This window comes from Mauremys mutica, chromosome 8 (genome assembly GCF_020497125.1).
Source record: "Mauremys mutica isolate MM-2020 ecotype Southern chromosome 8, ASM2049712v1, whole genome shotgun sequence".
Lineage (NCBI taxonomy): Eukaryota > Metazoa > Chordata > Testudines > Geoemydidae > Mauremys > Mauremys mutica.
Genome location: NC_059079.1, coordinates 105486772 through 105510862, shown reverse-complemented (window position 1 = coordinate 105510862; position 24091 = coordinate 105486772). Strand labels below are relative to the sequence as shown.

Genomic DNA, 24091 nt, shown 5'->3' with positions numbered 1-24091 from the left:
AATCTCGGTATTGGGCAACTGAGTTTCAATGAATTTAACTAAATGAAATTCATGACTGCTTCACATGGCAATAGTTTAATACAGAAAGAGATTAATTAAATAGAAATTTACTTTACAGAATCCATTGGAAGGTTCCCAACTTAACTTCATTTAAAAGCTTTATTTAGTCTATATATTATCTAAGAGAGAATTGCTGTGCTAGCAATTTGAATCTCTACCTTGGGAAACACAATCAGAGTTCTTTGAGCACTACTTCCTCATTAGCTGTTCTCTAAACAACAAAACAGCAATAATGGATTTAGTATTCCCAGGACACTGAATATGCTTTGCTGCTACCACCAACCACTTGTCCTTTGAAAATCCTATAAATCATTTTTTTTCGGGGTTGGGGGAGGTGTTCTCTGTGTGTGCAGGTTTTATTTTAAACTCAGAGGATTGTTTCCTTTTTTTAATTTCAGGATTTTAATTTGTGGGGGTGAAACCTAGAAGTGGCCCTATTGGGTATAAAAGCTAGATGAAAAATATATTAAAAATGGGATTAAGCTACAGTTGTGATTGAAGGCTTGAGGAAATTACACGGGGTGATCTTGCATTTAGCCACTGAGTGTCACTGGGGGTCTTGAGGTTTCCCAGATCATGAGGAGAATTTGGGAGCCAACTATCAAAAAAATGAATTGATGGATTCCAGGAACTTGGAAAACTAATTTTACTCACAGAAGCTAGAAGGGATATGTCTGTGTTCTTTAGAATAACAGAGAATGAGAAGCAAATGCGTGGAGGTAAAGAAAATGTGGAAGAGAATTAAGGTACTCCAAGGTGAGTAAAGATGAAGAAGCAAAAAGGATGTGACTATGTGGAAAAAGGACCGAACCTTGAAAGGAATTTAACTGGAATTTCATGATGCAGATTCACACACAAGATTTATGCTGGCTCTCCATTCAGAGGTGAAGTTCACCCAGAGGTGACATGATATTCATGAGGTAACCTACTAGCCCTGGATCCAGAAGCAAAATATTTAAGGGGGGGGAACATCTGGTAAAGTACAATGGCCAGCTCATTAAGAGGGGACTGACTCTGACCCTGCAACTGAAAGCACAAGGGTGGACTGCTGGGGCAAATAGAAAATGGAAATTTGAGAGGAGACCAGGATAGTTTTAAAAGAAATGTTTTCACAATATTTTCCCTATTTGTGGACCAATTTGAAAGCTGGCCAGGATGTTTTGGATTTTAACATTTCTAAATTTAGGGGTGAGGGGAAGTCAGGGGACGGAGAAGAATATCATTGCAATTTTCATGATTTTTTTTAAACCCTCTTGATGAAAGTTTAAGTATTTACAGCATGGAGGTCTGTATTTGTCTAGTATTTGTAGCATGTGACGCTGGTGAAAGGTTATACCCACAAAAGCAAGAAAATCTGCAATTAAACCAGGTTTGAGAGAACAACAGTAGGAAAACAGGCAAAAAGAACAAAGAGTTCAGTAGACACCAGGCTCCAAAACTAAGATTAGGTTGGAATTATAAATAAACTCTGGGCTGACTCTGCTCTCACTCCCACCAGCACAAATCTGGAGTAATCCCTGAACTCAACAGAGTTACACTGGTAGAAGCAGAATGAAGATCAGGCTCCATGTCCCTCTCTAAAATCGTAACATTGGTTTCTTTTACTGCCAACTCTTACTCACGAATTTGAGATGCTATTTCATGACATCCTGAGCAATCTAACCCCACAGTCAGAAGAACTATTGGGATGAAATTCAATAGTTCAAAGTGCACGATCATGCACTTAGCATCGAATCATAAGAATTCTTGGTACCAGCTGGGGGCTCATCAGCTGGACGTGACAGAGGAGAACGACCTAGGGGTGTTGTTTGATCACATGACAACTGTGAGCCACCAATGGAATGCGGTGGGGAAAAAAGGGAAATGCAATCCTAAAATCAGACTGACCAAATCTCGCTGGCAACCAAAAAACTCCAGACTCCTGATTTAATAATGTCATCTCCTGCATAGACACTATATTACCCAGAATATGTGCCCACCACACATGGACATCAACCTCTCTCTGAGTCAGTGAGTGAGACTGATTCCCATGCGTGGCCGATGCACAAGATTCTGGGTAATGTAGCTGACCATGGCTTTGCTTCCGTTTCCACCAATGGGAATGCAGGAGGGGTGGGGTCAGTGACCTATGGCAGGGCATGGGGGAGAGAGATTTGAAGCGTGAGGCTGCAGTGTGGGCACAGAGCCCTGGTAGGTACTGCAGGAGGGGCAGGGAGCTGGTTGTTGGTCAATATGTCAGGAAAGGGGTCATGCTCCATTCTCCCCCAGGCCTGGGCAGCAACAGGGAGGGGTCAGATGCAGGGGTTAGCAGCTGCTCTTTTCTTGGAAATGTCAGGATCCATCGCTCCTTACACTTGTTTGGAAGGATTGAAAAACACACACACACACACAAGCATGGCAGAGTTATTGACTATGAAGACAATCACAGCCAAAAGCTTAATGTGACTCATTCTGATCCTCCTTTAATTACCCCAAATGGAAGCTGTTCTGGATCAGACTGCCAAGCGGGTGGCTGACTATTACTCAACAATAAGTTTGAGTTTTGTTTTCCTTAAAAAAAAAAAAGGTTGCAAACCAGCTTCTTCATAAAAAGCCAGGGCATGAGATTTTCAGAGGCAATATGTTTATACATAACCTGCTCTCTGATTGCCTGCTACACATGGAGGTGAAGGGATGGAGATTTCAGCAATGGAGTAAGGTGGTACCACTCTGACTGGAGCCAATAGGAGCTTTCTTCATTTACAACAGGGATTAATTTAATTTAACCCAATTAGCCCATTCTCTTAGCTGTCTAGAATGCTACACAGCAAGCAACTGTCCCTGCTGCTCCTCCAGCCGGTGCAATGATTATGTCTACACCAATCCTTGGATGTGACACCAATAAAGTCATTGCAATAGAATACTAGTCACACGATCAATGATATTTACTTTAAATGTGAATGCCTCAGCCTTCCTGCAGTGCCAGGAGACCCTTATCCAGTGACCATGATCTCTTCCCTTGATGTTATTTCAAACAGGATTCATTTCTGCTCATTCAGCTGGAGAATGAACAGGTCTCCCGGGCCAGGGGAGGCTTTGCAAGAGGATCCTGCCTAGCTGGACTCACCAAACTACTGTGCCTTTTGAAACATAAAGCTCAGGATCGTAGTGTAGGTGGGGACAGGGAAGGACAGAGTAAATAAAATAATTTTAAAACACTTCATGCTCCTAAGAAATCATGTGACGAGCATCCCCTTAATCACTTCCTCATATGCTTGTTACCCCAAGTCCCCATCAGCTACTGTTATTTAAGCGCTGTTCTGAGCAGAGAGCAGGAACTGAATCCAGAGTCTCTATTGCGTCACAATGCAGATGCAAAGCTGGTACATTATCTCCACCACCGGAGCTCTTGAGATGATGTTACTAACCTAAGGCGCAGAAGATCAGTATTCAAGTCCTGTCTGTGTCACAGACTCCTTGTGTGAGGCTGGGAAAATCACTGAATTGACCTGTGCCTCATTTCCCCATGTGGATGATAATCCTTCCTTTGCCACTCTAGTGTAGTTAGATTGCAAGCTCTGAGAGGCAGGGACTGTCCTGCTATGGGTTTGCACATCATCTAGCATAATACAGCCCCGCTCTCGCTTGGGACTTCTAAGTGCTACTGTGGTATTATAGACATGGCTGGCAGCATTATTGCCCATTATTAAGGATACCTGACATCTCACATTATAAGAACCTGTTTTCAATTGCTCATAACTTTGCCAAACTTAAATCACAGGGGCTGAAATTTTCCATGCCAGGTGTTTGCCTCGGGCTGAATGAATATAAGCCAAAATTGTTCAGCCATTTCCAAGAACAAAGCTATGGAAAAATGCATTGTTTTGCCCATATCAGTCTATTCTGATGATCTTTTCTTTGAATCTTATGGTGAACCTTCTCTACATACCTTCCAACTACTGCAACAACTGCAGCAGGGATCCTACAGATAACAGTCTACTTCACCAGGCAACCCTGAATTGTCCCCAGAGCAAGTCCATCCTACGCACTGAATGAGGGAGCTGTGGAAAAAATAGTGTGTGATAATTAAAGACCATGATACTGCACATGCATAAGAGGGCTGAATTAAGGTTGCACAGACAACCGTAATTCTGGCATTTCTTAACGTAAATGCTTGATTTTACTTGTCTTCTAACATAGTCTTTTGCTGTAATAAGTAATAATGCTCCTAATAAAGCATCAGCCCTCCCAATGCTCCTGCTGCAATGATACAGATCCACACTGTCCCATACTCATTTGTTCATTCATTCATTCATTAAGTTGTTTAGGGCACAATTAAGCCCCAAACCAGTACTTCTAGCGTTTACAGAAATACTGCAGTAATGAGGCCTGTATTTTGGTTTGTGGGTAGATTCCGTTTTAAAGTTACATGGCGTAATTAAAATGTCTATGCTGAGAGCAACCCTTTGGAGTGCTGGCAGGCTGCTGGATTTGCTGAATGAGAAGAGAGATAAATAAAATGTCCTATTCCTATGTCCTTGACTTTGCCATAGGGAAAGCATATTGCCTGGTCGAGGAAATGAGGCATTGCTAAAATGAAATGGCATATTTAGTGGGAACTTCAACCCTAGTCAGTGGTTCTAAACTGTGGTTGGTGGCTCTCCCATCCAACCCGGCCCTTTCAGTGGCACTATGAAAACCACATACTTCGGGACTGGGAGAGAAGGGGAGCATGTGAGATGATCTCTCTTACACCATTGTCTGCAGAAAGGAAAGGTAGGAGCCGCCTCAGGAATTAGGCAATAGCCACCACAATCCTCTGCTTATTACAGCAATCATTAGCAGAGCAGTGAAGTGCGATGTCAGAGTATTATGACATCAGGCGAGAAATAAGCAGTGGCCATGACAGATACAGCCATTTTCTGCAATATCTTTGACAAATCTGATTGAATTGAGTTCAAGTAGCTTTGGAGTCCATTGTATTAAAAATGCAGCGATTATGCATTACTACAGACTTGTCTGTAACTTGAGAGACGTGACCAATGTAAACCCTGGGACGCTTTATGAGCTTCAAGGCACTATTTGAAACGATGTGCCTGACAAGAAGGAACTTATGGGACAAACAAAGTTAGGTGGGTTTCCCAGGAAATCTCTAGGGGGAAGTGTATGCAAATATACCCCCGATGGTTATGCAAGAACTTGACCTTTTGAAGCGTCATCCTGAGGAAGGGTCCTTTGTCTGCTGATCACCTGTTACATGAGGATAAGATCAGAGGCCCAAAATATGTATAGGAGCCACTCACAGATCCCTGGGTGTTCTTGTTCGGAGTCAAGGCAGTTAGGAACATGCAACCACAGAAAAACCAGTTGGTGGGTTTGAACTATTGAAACCAGATCCCCTTTGGAGCTGGGATGATCTCTGGTCAGCTTATTAGCATAAGTTTAGGTTCTTGCATTGTTTTGAATACATTTTCGCTGTAATGCTTTCCCCTTAAGAATAAATGTGCTTGCTTAGGAAAAGCTGTGTGGTACCTTATAACTGGGGGCAATTACACTGCTCAGGGCCTCTGCAGCCTGATTCATCAGTCAGACTTGCTGGGGGACTCACAATGCAGGCAGGGAACTGCACAGCCTGGCAAACCCCAGCCAGCAGAGAAAGAGACAGGTGTCTCCACCCAAGAGAGGTGACGGCTGGGGAGCCAGAAGCCTGACAGTGGGTGCCCTGGCTGGACCATGGAGAGGGAATACAGGTGCAGTTGCCTTGAACTCTGACACTGCTGCCTACTTAAAAAGCAAAAGATCAGTTGCCCAAATTGAATAGTAAAGGGAAAGTGAAGAGTAATGCAGCTAAATATCAGATACGCTGGATATCCTTCATCATGACTAAGTAATGAACAATCACTGGTGTCAGGAAAGTTTGCATTGTCATCATTAGTAATGGAACAAGAGAATAAACAAATTCAGAAGTGCTGGCAGAGATTGCTGAAGTATCTGAGGCTACCTTAACACATTGCCCAGTCTCACAGAACACACTTCACAGGCTCCCTCCTTCGCAACCCAATGACCTCAAGGCCATTGACGCAATCAATGGCACTGCAGAGAATTTGGCTCAATGTGTCAGTGACCAGTTGTTCAAATACCAGTGACATCTTGTTGTTGGTTATGGTGTTTAAAACGTATACGGGCTCCTCAACGGTAGGCTCTAGCTATTGCCTGATGGTTGATCAGTTGAAAGCAGTAGTCCGATTCTGTTCTACTGTGGATCTTATACCATGCCCATCACTGCAATATCTGAGCCCCATCCACAGACAGACACCACATTTGGTCCGTTCTTCCCAAGGAACAAAGTAAATGATACAAAGACCCAGGATCTTCCTCCCAGTATATGTCACTCACGTACACAAGTCCCATTCACCTTGAATGGGAGTTAGCAAAAACAACAGAAAATTGCACACAGGTAATTCCACTTGCAAGAACGTCAAGCTGGCGTTCTAGTGGGTCCAACACCTGTTGCCAGAAATCTCTCTCCAGCCTACTGGCTTGAAAATTCCCCACACCAATGCCACATCCCCCTACCCTGCACCACATGGCCCCTTCTGTTGTCAAGACTGACCATAGTTTAGTCCTGTGCTTGTCTGGGATGCTCCATCCAAACAAGAGGGTCTCCTTGCTCTCCCAGGCCCCATTAACAATTATGCTGTGTCTGAGTTCAATAGGTTCTTCTGGAAGGTTCTTCTGTCATGACTCTCTGAATTTAATCCTTTCGAAGGACATTTCCCTCCCAAGTACTCATATCTCAGTGATCCAGTAACATGCATTTCAGTACCACCATAGCCATGACAGGAGCACTGAAGGAAGTGGATGGAAAATAGGCTTCCCCCAGCCCCTATGGAGAAGTTAAATACAATTGAATTTGCTGTTAATTGGGTGGGTGGTTTCATCAAAAACTGCCAAAAGACAAAACAAAATATGATTTTTCTGACCCAAAATCCCCATTTTTCTAGGAAAGCAGGCACATTCTGCTAAACACTCTTGTCAACAACTCATTTTTTTAATCAAAAACTATTTTGATGGAAAATTTCTGACTAGTTCCATTTAGACCCCCATTTCGTGGGCCAAACAGCAGAAGGCTATGCTATGTACATGTTTTGGCTTTATTACTGCATGTTCTGTTACTTCGTCTCTTTGGGAAAGTTGTAGGGACTGACCCAAAGCTCATTAAAATCAAAGGAAAAACTCACCCTGATCTAGGTACTTACATGGCCTTCATCATTGTCGTATCTGAGCATCTCAGAACCATTCATGAGACAGAGCTTTCTTAGGGGCTGACCCAAGACTGTGGAAGGAACTCCCCAAGAACTAAGGACCATGACAAACCTCGTAACCTTCTACTTCAAGTGCAACGCATCAGGGACACCTTCTCTAACAGAAACAGAGTAGCAACATGTGTATTAATTTTTCTCATTAGTTATTGAGACAGGTGGGTGAGGCTCAAAACCTTGTCCCCTTCCACCAATAGAAGTTGGTCGAATAGAAGATATTACCTCAGCTACCTTGTGTCTCTCATACTCTGAGACCAACACAGCAACAACAACACTACAATTCATTAATGGTTGTGAGATGCTCATATATGACAATGATGAGGGAGATATATAAAGGGCTGTCAAGCAATCAAAAAACAATTTATCACCATGAGATTTAAAAAATTAATCGTAATTAATTGTGTTGTTAAACAATAATAGAATAGCATTTAAGTATTTTTGATGTTTTCTATATTTTCAAATATATTTATTTCAATTACAACACAGAATACAAAGTGTACAGTGCTCACTTTATATTTATTTTTTATTAAAAATATTTGCACTGTAAAAAACAACAAATTATTAGGTGAATTGAAAAATACTAAGTACTGTAGTGCAATATTTTTATCATCAAAGTTTAACTTACAAATATAGAATTATGTACAAAAAATAACTATATTCAAAAATAAAAGAATGTAAAACTTTAGCACCTACAAGTCCACTCAGTCCTACTTCTTGTTCAGTCAATCGCTCAAACAAGTTTGTTTACATTTGCAGGAGATAATGCTGCTCACTTCTTGTTTGCAATGTCACATGCAAGTGAGAACAGGTGTTCGCATGGCACGGTTGTAGCCAGCGCCACAAGATATTTGTGTGCCAGATGTACTAAAGATTCATATGTCCTTTCATGCTTCAACCACCATTCCAGGGGAAATGTGTCCATGCTGATGATGGGTTCTGCTCGATAACAATCCAAAGCAGTGTGGACCGACGCATGTTCATTTTTATCGTCTGAGTCACATGCCACCAGCAGAAGGTTGATTTTCTTTTTTGATGGTTTGGGTTCTGTAGTTTCCACATTTGAGTGCTGCTCTTTTAAGACTTCTGGAAGCATGCTCCACACCTCATCCCTCTCAGATTTTGGAAGGCACTTCAGATTCTTAAACTTTGGGTCGAGTGCTTTACCTATCCTTAGAAATCTCACATTGGTAACCTTCTTTGTGTTTTGTCAAACCTGCCGTGAAAGTGTTCTTAAAATGAACATGTGCTGGGTCATCATCAGAGGCTGCTATAACATGAAATATATGGCAGAATGCAGGTAAAACAGAGTAGGAGACATATAATTCTCCCTCAAGGAGTTCAGTCACAAATTTAATTTATTTTTTAATGAGCATCGTCAGCATAGAAGCATGTCCTCTGCAATGGTGGCCAAAGCATGAAGGGGCATAGGAATGTTTAGCATATCTGGCATGTAAATACCTTGAAACACCAGCTATAAAAGTGCCATGCAAACACCTGTTCTCACTTTCTGGTGATGTAAATAAGAAGCGGGCAACATTATCTCCCGTAAATGTAAACAAACTTGTTTGTCTGAGCAATTGGCTGAACAAAAGGAGGACTGAGTGGACTTGTAGGTTCTAAAGTTTTACATTGTTTTGTTTTTTTAGTGCAGTTATGTAACAAAAATATTCTACATTTGTAAATTGCACTTTCACAAAGAGATAGCACTACTGTACTTGTTTGAGGTGAATTGAAAAATACTATTTTATCTTTTTGCAGTTCAAATATTTGTAATAAAAAATAATATAAAGTGAGCACTGTACACTTTGTACTCTGTTGTAATAGAAATCAATATATTTGAAAATGTAGAAAAACATTCAAAATATTTAATACATTTCAAATGGTATTCTATAGTTTAACCGTGCAATTAATCGCAATTATTTTTTTTAATCGTGATTAATTTTCTTGAGTTAATTGCACGGGTTAACTGTGATTATTGACAGCCTTAATATATATATTTGACAAAACACACACACACACACACACGTATATATGATTTCAAAGATCCAATACAAACCCATTCCAAACACTTCTCCCCATGGAGAGAGGAAGAGAGAACAAACACGTGACAGCTGTTACTCATAGTTTAATGCACTACTGGAAGGTACTACACCAGTGATAGCAATATAAGAATATCTACAGAAGAGATTTTGTCCTTACAATAGCCCAGTGAGGTACACAAGTATTATCCCTATGTTGCAGATGCAGAATGGAAGCAGAAGATTGATTAGGTGACATGCCCAAGGTCACATCGGACTGAGTCAGTATTTGAACCCAGCTCTCTTGAGTCACAATCCAGTGCCCTATCAGCAGACTCTCTTTCCTAGCACTATCCCAATGGGCTTTGAATCAGGCCCTTAATTCTGCATGATTGAGGTAGTTAATGTGGGCTCAAGCAGGGGTGTTTTCAGGAGGGAGGGAACACTCCTGAGTATACATTTTTGCCCCGGCCAGACCACCAAATACCTCCTCCTCCATGAGCTAGTAGGTGGCTTACCAAAGTAACAAACACCTTTTGCAAACCAAGGAAGCCATCCTAATATTGGGAGAAAGCCAGGAGTGATCTCAGACGCAGAGGTGCCCTCAGGCTAGCCTTCATATACCCTCACACTAATCAGAACGCTTCGAAACAACCAGGTTGGTCACACCAACCCTTAACTGACACTCCCAATATCCATCTCTCTTGACAAAGAATCACTGAAGCCTGTCAAATCACTATCTAGCTACCTAGCACTCCCTCTCTCCCCCCTCTGAATGTCAGCATGAGAGGTGGCTTCACACTGTAATTGTGTCACAGAGGAGACTTGGTACTATATAATCATTTACCGCTGTCCTCCCCTCCGCTCCCTTTCTTCTTCATCCTCTCACTTTGTCTCTATTCCCTCATTATAACCACTTGCCTTTTTCACTGTTCTCCTGTTTACCCACACCCCCAATCCCACTCACTGCTCCTATAGCATCATAGAAATGTCAGGCTGGAAGGAACTTTGAGAGCTCATCAAGTCCAGCCCCCTGCACTGAGACAGGACCAAGTAAACTTAAACCATCCCTGACAGGTGTTTGTCCAACCTGTTCTCAAAAACCTCCAGCGAGGGGGATTCCACAACCTCCCTAGGAAGCCTATTCCAGTGCCAGTTAGTTTTCCCTAATATCTAACCTACATCTTCCTTCCTGGACATTAAGCCCATTCCCTCTTGTCCTGCCTGCAGTGGGCATGGAGAACAACTAATCACCATCCTCTTTATAACAGCCATTAACATATTTGAAGACTATTACCTGGTCCTCCCTTCAGTCTTCTTTTCTCAAGACTAAACATGCCAGGTTTTTTTAACCTGTCCTCAGATGTCAGGTTTCCTAAAGCTTGTGTTGTTTTTTGTTGCACTCCTCTTCTCAGCTCTTTCTTTTTCTCCAATGCACTTTTTACCTCCCTGTTATTCTGTAGGAAGGGAGGGTTCCTGGCTGAGCAGGGAACTGAGAACCAGCTCAACCAGGGGCTTCTAGGTTTTATTCCTGGCTCCCTGGTGCATTCTGTGGTCTTGGACATATCACTTTACCTTCCATTTTGCTCATCAGTAATATGGGGATATTAGTACTCAGCTCAGAGGAGTTGGTAAAGCTCTTTGAAATCCTTCCATGAAAGTTCCAGGATAAGTGTAAAGTGTTATTAAATAGCAATCCCTTCATCCACAATCGTTTTTAGTTTTATTCCCAAAGAGTGAAAAATTCATCCCTACAAAGAGCCAAAGCACAAAGCGTAGATAGTACTTATGTCTCAGATGGGCCAAAGTGCTGCTAGAGGTCTTGTATTTCCCCTATGCATGGGGGGTGAATTTTACCCAACATCATTTTTTCATACCTCCACAAAGTTAAGAAATCTGCCCTATATATGTTGTTTCTCTTGCCTTTTGATGTAAATTGTTCAGTTTTAACATGTTTAAAACAAACATATGGAAGTACTTCTTCACACAATGCAGAGTCAACCTGTGGAACTCCTTGCCAGGGGATGTTGTGAAGGACAAAAGCATACCTGGGTTCAAAAAAAGAATCAGATAAGTTTATGGAGAATAGATCCATCAAGTGCGACTAGCCAAGATGGTTAGGGAGGTAACCCCATGCTCTGGGTGTCCCTAAACCTTCAGCTACCAGACATTGGGACTGAAAGACAGCCATGAATCACTTGAACTTGCTCTGTTCTGTTCATTCCCTCTGAAGCATCTGGCATTGGCAACTGTCAGAAGACAGAATACTGGGCTAGATGGATCATTGACCTGACCCAATATGCCTGTTTTTATGTTCTTGTGTATATTTCTTGCCCTGTGCAACGTCCCTGGGTTTTCATTCGTGTGTCATCAATGACAGATTTTTTAAAAATATCTTTCAAAAGCATTTTGAGCAACTGAATCTACCAGAAAACTAGGACAACTGAACTGCTCCAAATGGTGAAGTGATCACACAGAAATGGGATAGAATTCTAAACACATTTTGAAGAGTAACAAAGGACAAATCTGGGGAAAGGAGTCCTGATGGCAAAGGTTACTTACTCTAACTTTAGAAGAACTGGCTTGCAGTCAGGATTAGATTTTCTCCCAACCATATTTCCTTACATAATACTGAAGAAGGTTTCCAGTCTCACTGCCCTCGCCTTCAGGGAGAGCAAAACAAAAACAAAACACAGTGTCCAAAAACCATTTGGATAATTGCATTATGGGCACTTGCCTTTTCCCCTGGAGCTATTTCCAGAATCACTGGGGATGCAACTGGGTTAAAGCACAGGACTGGAAGTCATGAGACCTGGGGCCAGATTCACCCATGCTTCCACTAGCTGATACTGGAGAAAACTCTGGCAGAGGGCCCTGAAATGGAGAGCCTTCGAGTGGAGAGTGGAGGATGGAGAAGGTTGCACTGATATAAAGAGGCAGAAATCTCCCTTGCACCAGTACACTTAAGGAAGATAAAACACAAAAAACACTGATCCATGGCAACCCCTCAACAACCTTCACCAGCAGGGCTCCTAAGGAGTCTAAGCTAAAGCCATCCTCCCTACTTACCCACCCAACGTGGAACACCTGAGGGAGGACAGTGGAGCTACCTGCCACCTGCACTCTGTTGGGGTGAATGCCCTCCCTTTCTGGGTTGCCGAAGGCCTTGTTAATGAACAGGGGTGTCATTTACACCACTCTGAGACAGCACTACTGAATTTGTCCCCGAGTCTACTCCCAGCTCTAGCACTGATTTGCTGCTTGAACTTGATCTTTAATTTTAAATCACGATTGGATTTTTTCTTCTAAAAGTTCGAAGGGGAATTAATTCAGTGAAGTGCTAGGACCTGCGTTATATAAGAGGTCAGACTAGATGAGCATAGATTATGAGGCTAGAAGAGACATCTGTGAACCGATGGATATTGAGAGAAATCCCAAGAGATACTCAGTCCTACTGGGGAATCAGATCTCTGCTAGAGTCAATGGGGTTTGCTGGTCCTTGGAGCTGGCCCACCAATCAAAAATCACCGTGTCCTTCTCTACTATTGTCATTCCTTTGCAGTCTCCAAAAACCAGCATAAATATGATTTAACTGTTAACTGGCCATCTATTTAACATTCACTGCCTGGGGCTCCACCCTAGTGCCTTCAGATTACTGGGGATAAAAGAGGAAAGTTTGCTTCATGACACTGGCTAACCCATCCCAGAAGGATAATAGGGGTAAATGTATATTCATGAGTCAGCAAGCAGATTGCATGATGCCCTTGCACATCGTTACACCCCCAGGAGTCACTGCCAGTTCAAACCAGAGCAGGTTATTAATCAAGGCCAGCTCCTGAAACCCAATAGCGAGAGTAAATCTGACTAACCTACTTCCCCCAGCAGCTGCTGGAATCCCTACCAGATTTTACTATTTTTGAATGACACGAGCAAGGGGCTATTTTGCACCTGGGCTTGTCTAAATAAGGACATTACTTTTTTAGAAAACAAGGACTGAAAAGCCTGCAGTGGAGGTTGTTTTAGAAATGACGCCGCCTAAGAGATAGCCCATAAAGGCATCTTCCCCACTGAGAAAGAGAGGCTTGATTCTTTCATAGCCTGGAAAGAAGCAGCAATGGAATCAACAGAATCTCTCTCCCTCATTTCATAGCCACTCCAGAGGGAGGATACACCGCTATAAGAAACCTGACCAAGTGGTCAGAAATCGGATGCAAGTCTCTGTCTTTGCCGCTGTATGTAGCAGAGGAGGGGAAAACAAGGCACAGCCTGGGGACAAATCTTGTTACACTTAGACAGCAGCTAACAGGTTTCATTCATTTTTTTCCTATTAACTCTATCGCGTTGTAAATTTCACTCAGAGAATCAAGCAGAACCAAACCTCCAGCTCTACTGGTCTCCGTGCTGGCTACAGAGTAAAAAAACAAACAAACAAAAAACCCACCTCCCGCCATCCTCCTGGGGAGCTCAGCGGCACTGCCCAGCGCCGAGGCGGATTTCGAGCAATCGTGCTGTGATTTGAAACTGACGAGGGCTCCTTACCTGGCTGGCTGGGTTCCTTAGCTCTGGCGTTTGCCAAACCTCTGTTAACAATGCGAAAGGGGAGGGGGATGGAAAAGGCGGCTCCTTTTCAAAAAGCTCCCACGCCCAGGTGTGTTACACATGAGGAGGATTTCAGAGACTTCTTAAAAAGCCAGTGCCTGGGGGTAAAAAAAAAAATCGTCCAGCGCTTTAAAGGTTAACCTCCTCTGCTGAACAACATGCGTTTTATCCAACCACCTCCCGGAGTCGCTTTCTCAGCACCCTGACCAATGAATGCAGCCAGTGGGAAGGGCTTAGGATGCTGGGTAGGCTGGGTCCCCCCCTCCCCTTTCTCACCCCCTCCTTCCCCCATTTTTTGTTTGTTTTGTTTAGTAAATTAATGCAGCAAGAAAGTCCCAAAATCTAGCGAGCTCTATCCGGCTGAGATGGGGCAAGGAGGAGAATGCAATGGATTAAGGGGCCACTGAGGTACTTTTCCTTCTTTCTGATCACCAGGGGAGTCCCAGACCCATGAAACTCGCCCTCGGCTTCCTCACCACTTGAGCCCCAAGCAATGGGACACCTTCCCTGCAGCAATAACAGCTTACTCCGGGGGGGGATCTCCCAGAAGGCAGGAATCAACAGCAGCCAAACGGTCGAGCAGGAGAGCAAGATTTCCGGGACAATACAGCACATGCCCAGCACTGACAAATTCTCTTGGATTTAACTGGAGAAGACACCCCAGCTAGAGGAGGAAATTAAAAGCGTTGGGCTGGTGGGGTGTTTTTGGGGGGGGGCTTGGGTTTTTTGGTTTTTTGTTTGTTTGGTTGGGGTTTTTTTGGTTTTCCCCCCTAGCTCTCCTCCCCCATGGCAAATATACTCTGGTTGCATCTCGCCTGTTCCAGCAACTCGATGCCAGGACTGGGATCCCACTGAAAGGAAAGGAGATTTCTGTGCAGGGATCTGCTCGTCCAACCAAACCACACTGCAGTGTGGGGGGCGGTGGGAAAAAAAATCCGCGGTGGAGTTTAAACACCAAGTCTCTCTCCAAGGTGCTGACGCGGGGGTCTCTGTCCAGGGTCCTGGATTCACAGCTTCCTGATCCCCCCCGCAACTCTCTCCTAGGAGGATTCTCTGAACATGACCACGTAGGAAGTTCCAGCACTTTATTCCGCCTGGTTTGGTTTTTATTACCGCCGTTGTTGTTGTTTTTTTAAGTGGAAATTTAATCATTGGTTTATTTATTTTTTTAAACTCGTGGACTACAAATCACCAGATCCCAAACAATGTTTAACGTCAATGCACTTGGAGTCTACGTTTGGGAAACTCTAGTATTCTTCAGGTAGGCTGTTTCCTACTGCTCACTGGGCTAGGATGTGTGCATGGATGGATGTGCTGATGTTTCCTTGGGGTTAATACCTGGGCTTGATATTCTCCAGCCATCAGTTCCCCCCCACCCCCTCCACCTCCCTCCCTTTTCCTTTCTGATTATCCCCTGGGTCTGACTATTTAACATTCCAAGGCTAGAGACTTTCGGTACCGTTCTGAGTTACTCCGTTTAATTAGCACTGCGTTCTCTCTCTCTCTCTAACCGCAGTGCTGAAAACCCCAGGTCCTCACACTGGTAGGAAAGTGACAACTAGTGGTGGCTGAGAATATTGCATTTGAACTTGCACCACTAAATCGTTTATTTTCTTCTTAAAATTGCAGGCTTGAGGGGGATCTGTTTCCATGTTCAATTATCATGATACCTTTAGAAATAATGGACTTGCTGATTATGGAATACTCAACCTCCTGGTTTTCAGCCTGTAATGTATACACCAGCTGGACACACAGGAGTAAACTCATTTCTTTTCCTAAACTTTTTACAAACCACTTAAAAAAAATCCTAAAATTAGAAAGAAAAAAACAGGTGATGAATAAGGTCATTTTGCAACATGATGCACTTTAAATCTTGATTTTGATCAGCTCTATTTTGAAGCTATATCTTGTTTAAAGAATAAGGTAGGAGAATGAGCACTAACTCTCTGAAGGGACTCTGTATCACCTCTCTTATGAATGCTTTTATTAAACACATCAAGAGAAATATTGGCACATAACAGCACTGCTGTATATGAATGAATAATGCAATCGGCTGTGATGATAACGATAGATGTCACATACATGCATTTGGAAAATCATTCTTCTTTTATGACCTGCAGGGCTCATCAATCTTACACTTCATTGAAATTGCATGGCTCTCATATGGCAATCTTTGTGTGTTTTAAACATATTAATGCCCAGTATTGTATTTTAATAAGGGACAGTGAATAGTATTCTCTACAGGTATAATTTATATTGCCAGGGTCATTGTTAATTATGTTTTTTTTTCACAATAGTAGTGGGACAAGTATTATCTACCAGATTTTGCTAACCGGCTTTTCCCTACGAATGCCAAGGTCTTCCCAAACATAAAACTTGAAACCTTTTCCAATTCCTCCACAATCAGAATTAAAGAGAAGGAACCCCTGATAAGAAACCACAGTTCACATGCTAATACTTTGTAGAAAATGCACAGCAATTTTGCAGCATAAGCGCAGAGTGCTTCATAATGGGGTATTTAGAATGTAGGTCAAGAAAGTAGGACTTTGGAAACAACTTCTCAGGGACTCTAAAACAACCCAACCTTCAGTTCTTTAAAATGTGTCTCTTCAACTCCCATGTGGCAGCACTGAAAACCATGGTGGAGGTGGGCAAATAGGAAACATTTGTAAGCAAATTAAATCCTTCATTTGGCCAGCAGTAGGCAACAGTGAACCAGAAAGATGAGAGAGAAGATTACTTAAACATAAACACATCTTCCCACTTTGCCCTAAACTTTCTGGAATGGTGGCTACCCTTTTCTGGAAAAAAGAACAACAACAAAACAACCACCTAGATGGCAAGAACAGAAGAAAATACCTAAACCAAAGTTTGATGTGGTCCTAATATCATAGACAATGACAGTTTCTCCTCTAAACTGACTGAGGTTCGGAAGAGTCATATTTGTGTATACCCATTTTTCCTCTTGCCTATCTTGGTCTAAAACAAATTCTGCACACTCTATGTTTGATTTGTTTCATGCAGTGTGTGTGAGGGGGGAAGAATTTATATTCAGAGGTACTGAACATCTGCAGATCCTGTTGCCTACCACTGGACTTCTGGGTATGCAGTACCTTTGAAAACCAGGCTCCTGTGTTAATATATATTAATATATAATGCTGTGTATATTACATACATAATTGTGCCTGCATCACTCATACAAAAAGGGTACTTTAGTTTTAGGTGCAATATAAAATATTTTAAAATATTCCTGACAATTATCCTTAACAACAGAAGTTATTTGAATTGAACTAAACTATCACCTGCAATTATTTTCCAAATAAGAAGCAAATCAACAATCCCTGTACAGAGTCAGTTCTCCATATTTTTCTCCCCACTTTACTTATTACAGGCTAAAATCCACCAGCTCGTCAAATCAGGAATAGTTTTTCTATTTCAGCTTTAATAAGATAACTTAAGATTAATAGATTTAATAAGATAACTTCCATTAACCACCGTTTACAAAGTTAATATGCCAACTACCCACGCAGAAGTGATGCATAGGGTAATCCAAGAAAACCAATCTGGTAATCCAATAATCCAAAACAGAAGAATGCATTATATTAAATTATATGGTGTGCCCACTGTATTACCAGTCTGTCAAAAATATTGTGGAAAGAGGGTCTGTGATGTGTCAGCATGACAACTGTAAAATAATAATAAAGAAAAAACCAATAAAGACAGATGGGGGGGAAATCAACACAGCAGATACAGAAAATAAAATTAGATCTGCTGTTTAGCCATAAGGTCTCTGCCAGCCTTACAAAAAAAATCCTATGGGGAAAAATAACATCTGGTGTCTGATTGCAAACATTAAGATATTGCCAATATAATATTTGTTTCTGTTACAGTTGGGGTGTTTTAGTAAGATTTGCCATAAGCAGCTTGATCCGAAGTGTTTTTTTTTATGGAAGAAGGTGTTTTATTTTTCTACCTGCCTTCAGAGAGTGTAGTCACTTTACTGTGACTAAGACAATTACGGAGTCTCTAGGGAAGACCGAATGGAGTGGTGTTTATATCAGACAAATTGTCAGGTTTGTTTTCTAATATTTCTCTAAACTGAACTCCGTAAGGGGGAATAATATTTCTTGAGTTGATAATGGATAGGGCCGCATTTTCAAATACACCCTCTAATCTGTGCATACCTTTATGCAGACATATTAAAATAATGTGTCTAGGAGTCAAACTGTCCAATTTGTGTGCACAAATCCTGCAAATTCCATCATGCAAAACACAAATTTAGAGGCTGTATTTTCAAATTTGACCTGTAATGATCTTGCCTGTATTTCCTGCCTATTATACCACTGCACTAAACCTAGTGATGCAGAAAGATCACTCTAGATGTCAACAGAGAGTGTACATGCACTTAGGCTATATTGGGATGGGATAGAAAATAAGGGGAACCTGGAATATATTTTTACTGAGATGGACATTGCTTTGAAATGATCCACTAAAATAACATGGGCCCAATTCTTATCTCACTTATACTGCTGTAAATCAAGAGTAATTCCAATGAAGTCAACAGAATTATACCAGTATATACAAAATCAGATTCAGGCCCTGCCTGAACAGAGAGTTCTTTGCGCTCACAGGAATGATACTAGATTACTGTTGTGAGTAATCTGCATGCTGAAAGTTGCTGCCCATGTGAAAAACCTGTTGGACTGCTTTATCCAATATTTTCCTACCTGCACCTCCTACTCATCTCAAAAATTCCTTTAAATAATGTATTTGTAAACAATGAGAAGTTCCCATATTGAATATGAAATCCCCGTTAACCTTGCAGAGATCAAGGCACCCACAAATTTTCTTCCATCTCTGGCTCTATGGACTTTAACAAGCAATATGCACTTTGAGCCAGTCACTTCTGTTTCGTGAAAATACAGCGGAGGGAGGTATACGTCCACACTTCCACCATACCTCTGCAATGCTGAATAGCATTGCAGTGAAATCTGGGAGCAGGGCACTAAACGAGGCTTCTAGAGTCATAGGCTGAACAGACGAGCTGCTGTTTCCTTAAGTTAAGGAGCAATTTCCACACACTAAAGAAAACAACATACTGAGAATTTTGCATCAAGACCTGTTCTGCCTGTGTTCTGAGATTATTCTTTTTGTCACTGAAGAAGAATATTTAGCAAAGCCATAAAATAACTGGTTGTAAAGAGGCTCTTTAACTTACTTAGTCTAGGATCTATAATAGCTCCATTAAAGACCATTAAAAGGGTTGCATCTTCAGAGTTTACAAATGTGATGAGGTGGACAGCTCCTCCAAAAGAAACCTTGACAAATCATTCCACTAGAACAGACCGATTTGGAATCACCCCTGCTAGAAGCGAGGCACTTTTGTAAGTTGTCTGATAGAGATTTTTAAAATTATATTTGTAATATTCATTTTGATGGGGGAAAGAAAAGGTCATTTTTAAAAATACACCGGACGCTTCATAATATGTAACAGGCTGCATCCTGATGCCTCTCAGCTAATCACCAGCATCAATTCCTTAGCATGGTAACTGTGTGGGTTATTGGGTCTCTCCTTGATTAGCCGTGAAATCCAAAGGAAACCCCATGATAAAGCAAACAAAAATCGAAGGATCGATAGGTGTCCAAATAGAAACCATGTTTTCTTAAGAGTCTAAATGAAGGAGAGGGAAAATGTAACTGTGCCAGTTGAACAGAATGCTGCAGAAAAGCCACTTTCTCCCTCCCTCCCTTCCCCCCCCCACCCAAAAAAAAGCCTTGTTTCTACTGCATGGTCACAGTCCACTGTTGAGTTACTAAAGGCCAGTTTTCGCCAACCTTATTCTCCTCATTCTGAAAGTTCAGCTGGCATCACTAAGTTCAGATGCCTCAAAGGGGTTACCTGCAGAATAAGGCAGCGCTCACTGAGGGTCCAGATGGCAGAATCTGACCATTACGTACGATGAGCGTGTAAGATCTTTTGTGCTCCCAGGGATTAGCTGAAAACAAGACCTTCTTCAAGGTCATCTGAGTAAGTGTCCAGAATGTCCCCAACTCCACTCCTCAGGGGAAAAGGTCTCTCTATTGGAGAAGGCCTTGCATTCGAGTTAACATTGCAACTGAGACGTCAGAGGAGAACAGCCCTCCAATTCATTTTTAAAAGCATATAGGATTTGAACCACCATCCTGGAGACTGAGGGGTTTGTTACTTTAGCCACAAAGCTATTCAACTCCAGAACGGAAGCACTTGTAAGAAGCAGCATGCTGCCATTCCCATACTCCTGTGTTACCTCATGACATTCATACTGCCAGACTCTCACCGGGTGAATTTGGCTGAATAAAATGAATGTTCTCAGCATCTGAACTAGATGTTAGGATGATAAGGTAATTTCAGTCCAGTCATTGATTAACGCTGACTGATGGCCATTAATCTGAGATGTAAAACCAGCTAAGAAGTCTGATCTCATTTCTACCTGGAGTGCAGGTGAGCAGGGCTCTGCAAACTCCATTGCTAATAGTCACTTGAGAGCATAAACCCAAACCTTCTAATTAATATAACTGGTATTTAAATACTTACAAAAATCACCCTAGCCATATCAGACCATGTCAGAGCATATCCACACACCAGGTCTCAGTTATTCATTCATGGAAATTTTTTAACTGACTTTAAAAACCCCATGTGACTGATACTAAAAGGATAGCTAGGTCGCTAAGGAGCTTTGATTTTTCTCTATTTTGTTTGCATCAGCTCTGATAGACTGCAGGAAGGCACATTAAATCACCTTTTTTTCATTATTTGCTGTAGTAACCCTTTTAATTTGCTACTGTTACCTTAGACAGCTTGACTTACATACTCTCCACTGACTGAGAGCCTTTGTAGGCAGAATCATTTCTATTCTTCCCCTTAGATATTAAGGTTACATGTGCTCTCCCCATATCTAAGCATGTGTGGCTTTTCTTATTTTTTTCTTTCTAAGCCACACTCCCCTCCCCACAATGACTTCACTCATCAGCTGTGACTGTAATGACTCACCTCAAGTGATTTGGGGAAATTAGCTTTATAAAAAGCTGCTAATACCATCATTCCATGGTGGTTTAGCAAAAAGCTAGGGCTAGCGGAAGAGGCGATTCTACTAGAAAGAAATGGCCAGCTGCGTCCTGCTATATGCGACAGAAATCACTATCTATCATGTTTGCAGAGACCCCGTCACCATATTGTCTAAGAGCTAGCCTTCCATGCCTGCTATACTTGTCTTCAAAGAGGGAGAAAGAAAAGCATCCATTTCATCAAACCTTGCATAGTAAAATGTTGTGTTGCTGAGCTCAGTGGTCCACTTCCCCAACAAATGAAACCTTAAAAAGTATACTGGTGTCTATATACCCCTGGGGTAGAAAGGTCATTTTCATGACGGAGAAAGGCTTGCACAGATTTACACCAGTATTTCATTCTTAGAGCTCATGGACCAGCTCCTTGGCTGGTGCAAATTGGCCTAGCTTAGTTGACTTCAGTGGAGCTATGCTGATTTACTCGAGCTGATGTTCTGGTCTGCATGCTACAGATTACACATACACACACAAACAGCTTCTGAAACTCTCCTGATGCTCCAATGGACCGACACACCGATTCTGAGAAACAGCCTTTTTACAAAGCACGCACAGAAATACCCTGCAGAGAATAGAGACAGATCTAGATAGATGCAGTCTTCAGTTATACGGACGGAGCACAACCCATGATGCAGACAATTATTCATTCCATATATTGCGCCACGGTAAGCTGCCGATTTCAGTACTGCAGCACATCTGGTTGGTCCGTAGGCATAGCCGGCATCATATAAATATGTCTTGATCAGAGCCAATTCCAATTGAGAAAAGCCTGAGAAACCTTAATTTACCAACATGGAATTTTGATTTAAAAGCAAAAACAATGAAACAAGAAACCCTCCCATATTCTTGCATCTTTTTTCCTCCTCCCCCCTCCAATTCCTCTCTGACTCGCTGCCCGCTAGAAAAAGGAGAGCCCATAAATAAAATGCCTCATCGGACAGCCTACAGTGGGCTCTGTTGTATTTATCAGTGCCTCATTGTGGGCAGGGGGGGAAAATAACCACGGGGTTGCCAAGACAAAGAATGACATGTGTGGAACAGTGGTTCTTGCAGTGCAATCAATCACTGCATACGTTGCCTTCAGACTCAAGCTGGCAGCAGCAACCCGAGGTACACCAAAATCAAAGACATTTTTTCTCCCTAGACAATGGCCCATGGTACTTGTTCTCATTAACAATGCAGATCTGAAAATACCAGGAGGAGTGGAGTAAAAATCAATGGCAGTCTGGATGCCTATAGTATTGGTCCATGTCAGCAGTGAAGCACAGCATAGCTAGAAATCTGCACCAGATAGAAAATTCCCTTCCATCTCCTCTCAGCCACCCTTGCTTTTTTTATTTTTCTGGCTGTAGTCTTGAGTGAGATGTTACGAAGCAAACCCCTGAAAAATGCCGAGCACCCACATTCTTCAGAGGTGGGAAAAGTAGAAGAACCTTGGAGACAATAAAAGAGAAAGGTAGCTGATTGCATCCAGCAGCTCTGACAGGGTGCTCAGTTCCTCACAAAATCAGGCCTAATACATATTTTAAAAAAACAGTGTGCGAGATTTATAAAAGTCAAAGACAAAGAGGTACCCATGGGAGACACTTGACTGCAGCAGAGGCAGAAGGAGTGGGACACAAACATCAAATTCCTGGTATGAGGTTCCTTTCCTGCAATATAAAGTCTACTTTGAAGCACTTGAAAGGACTGTGGCCAGGATAGCAACTCTTATAATGACATCTTCTGGCCTCTATACACACGGCTCAATTCTCCAGTCAATTCCACCACCTCTATACTAGGGTAACTCTGCCAACCTCACTGCAATTCCTTTTGATTTACTCCACTAAAGCAAGCCCATAGTCTCCCTTTCAGTGACTCCTAGCTCAGATCTATTCTGTTTATGAATCAACACAAGGCCTTCCCCCATCCCCTACCATGATCCTCACAAGCTCTGCCTGCCATCCAAAAATCAAAGCCATTCTCATGCTCTCTGCTTCCTCCATTGCCCCCTGCCATTAAGATTGTGGGATTCGAAATTAGCTGTCAATTGCACTGTTGAAGTGTGCAGCTGAGTCAAATAAGCTTGTTCTTCCATAACAACACTGGCCCTGCAGTGTTGGCAGGAGTGAAAACATGATTTTGTCAGAAACTGCACAGATCTAAGTTGGAGGGTGCATAGGGAACCAGTGTGGGGAGCTCTCACAGTTGTGCCTCAAAGCCTCACCATTCATTTTAAAAGTTACATTTCCTTAGAGATCATGAACGAGCTGGTTAATTACACCAGGCGTCAGAAAGAGCAGAGGTAATATTTACCTTCAGTTCCCCTTTTCAAAGCAAAGTATTCTCTCTCATCTAGCTTTCCAAACCTGCTTTCATTCACCTGGGCTTTCCATGGGCCCAAAGGGCCCTAAATGACTAGGATTATTTTTGATAGAATTGAATTTATTTCTCAGTAAATTCATTTTACCTCAGTACAATGTAATTTTCAGATGGAGTTCGGATGTTACAGTAGTGACTGCGTAATTTCACAGATAAGCAATGGATTGTGTCTGGTATCAGGGTGCCTTTTCATAATGTTTGTGGTGTAATTTCACAGAATAAACGACTCTTTGTGTTGGATGTTACATTTCTATTAATGAAAAGGAACTCTATTTAATCTATGATTCATCACAAACGGCAACTGTAATAGCGTTATCCAGTCTTAAGAAATGTTAACCATCCCTAAACTGAAAGGGGCTTTATTTTTAAAAAGCGTCTGTAGTGAACTCTCTATGTATGCTGCTCTGATGTAAATGCAAGTGATACTAGAAAGGAACACAGGCAGGATAGCAACAAAATGGCAGATGAAATTTAATGTTGATAAATGCAAAGTAATGTACATTGGAAAGCATAATCCCAACTATACATATAAAAGGATGGGGTCTAAATTACCTGTTACCACTCAAGAAAGAGACTTTGGAGTCATTGTGGATAGTTCTCTGAAAACATCCACTCAGTGTGCAGCGGCAGTCAAAAAAGCTAACAGAATGC

General features: G+C 42.0%; 1 long non-coding RNA gene across 1 annotated transcript in view; it reads right to left on the bottom strand.

Annotated features, from left to right (window-relative positions):
• Positions 1-14070, bottom strand: part of LOC123376471 — a 50116-nt gene extending 36046 nt beyond the window's left edge. Inside the window, exon 1 of the long non-coding RNA XR_006581797.1 lies at positions 13919-14070. This is a non-coding gene — a long non-coding RNA (uncharacterized LOC123376471). The remainder of the gene's footprint in view (positions 1-13918) is intronic.
• Between the last annotated feature and the right edge of the window lie 10021 nt (positions 14071-24091).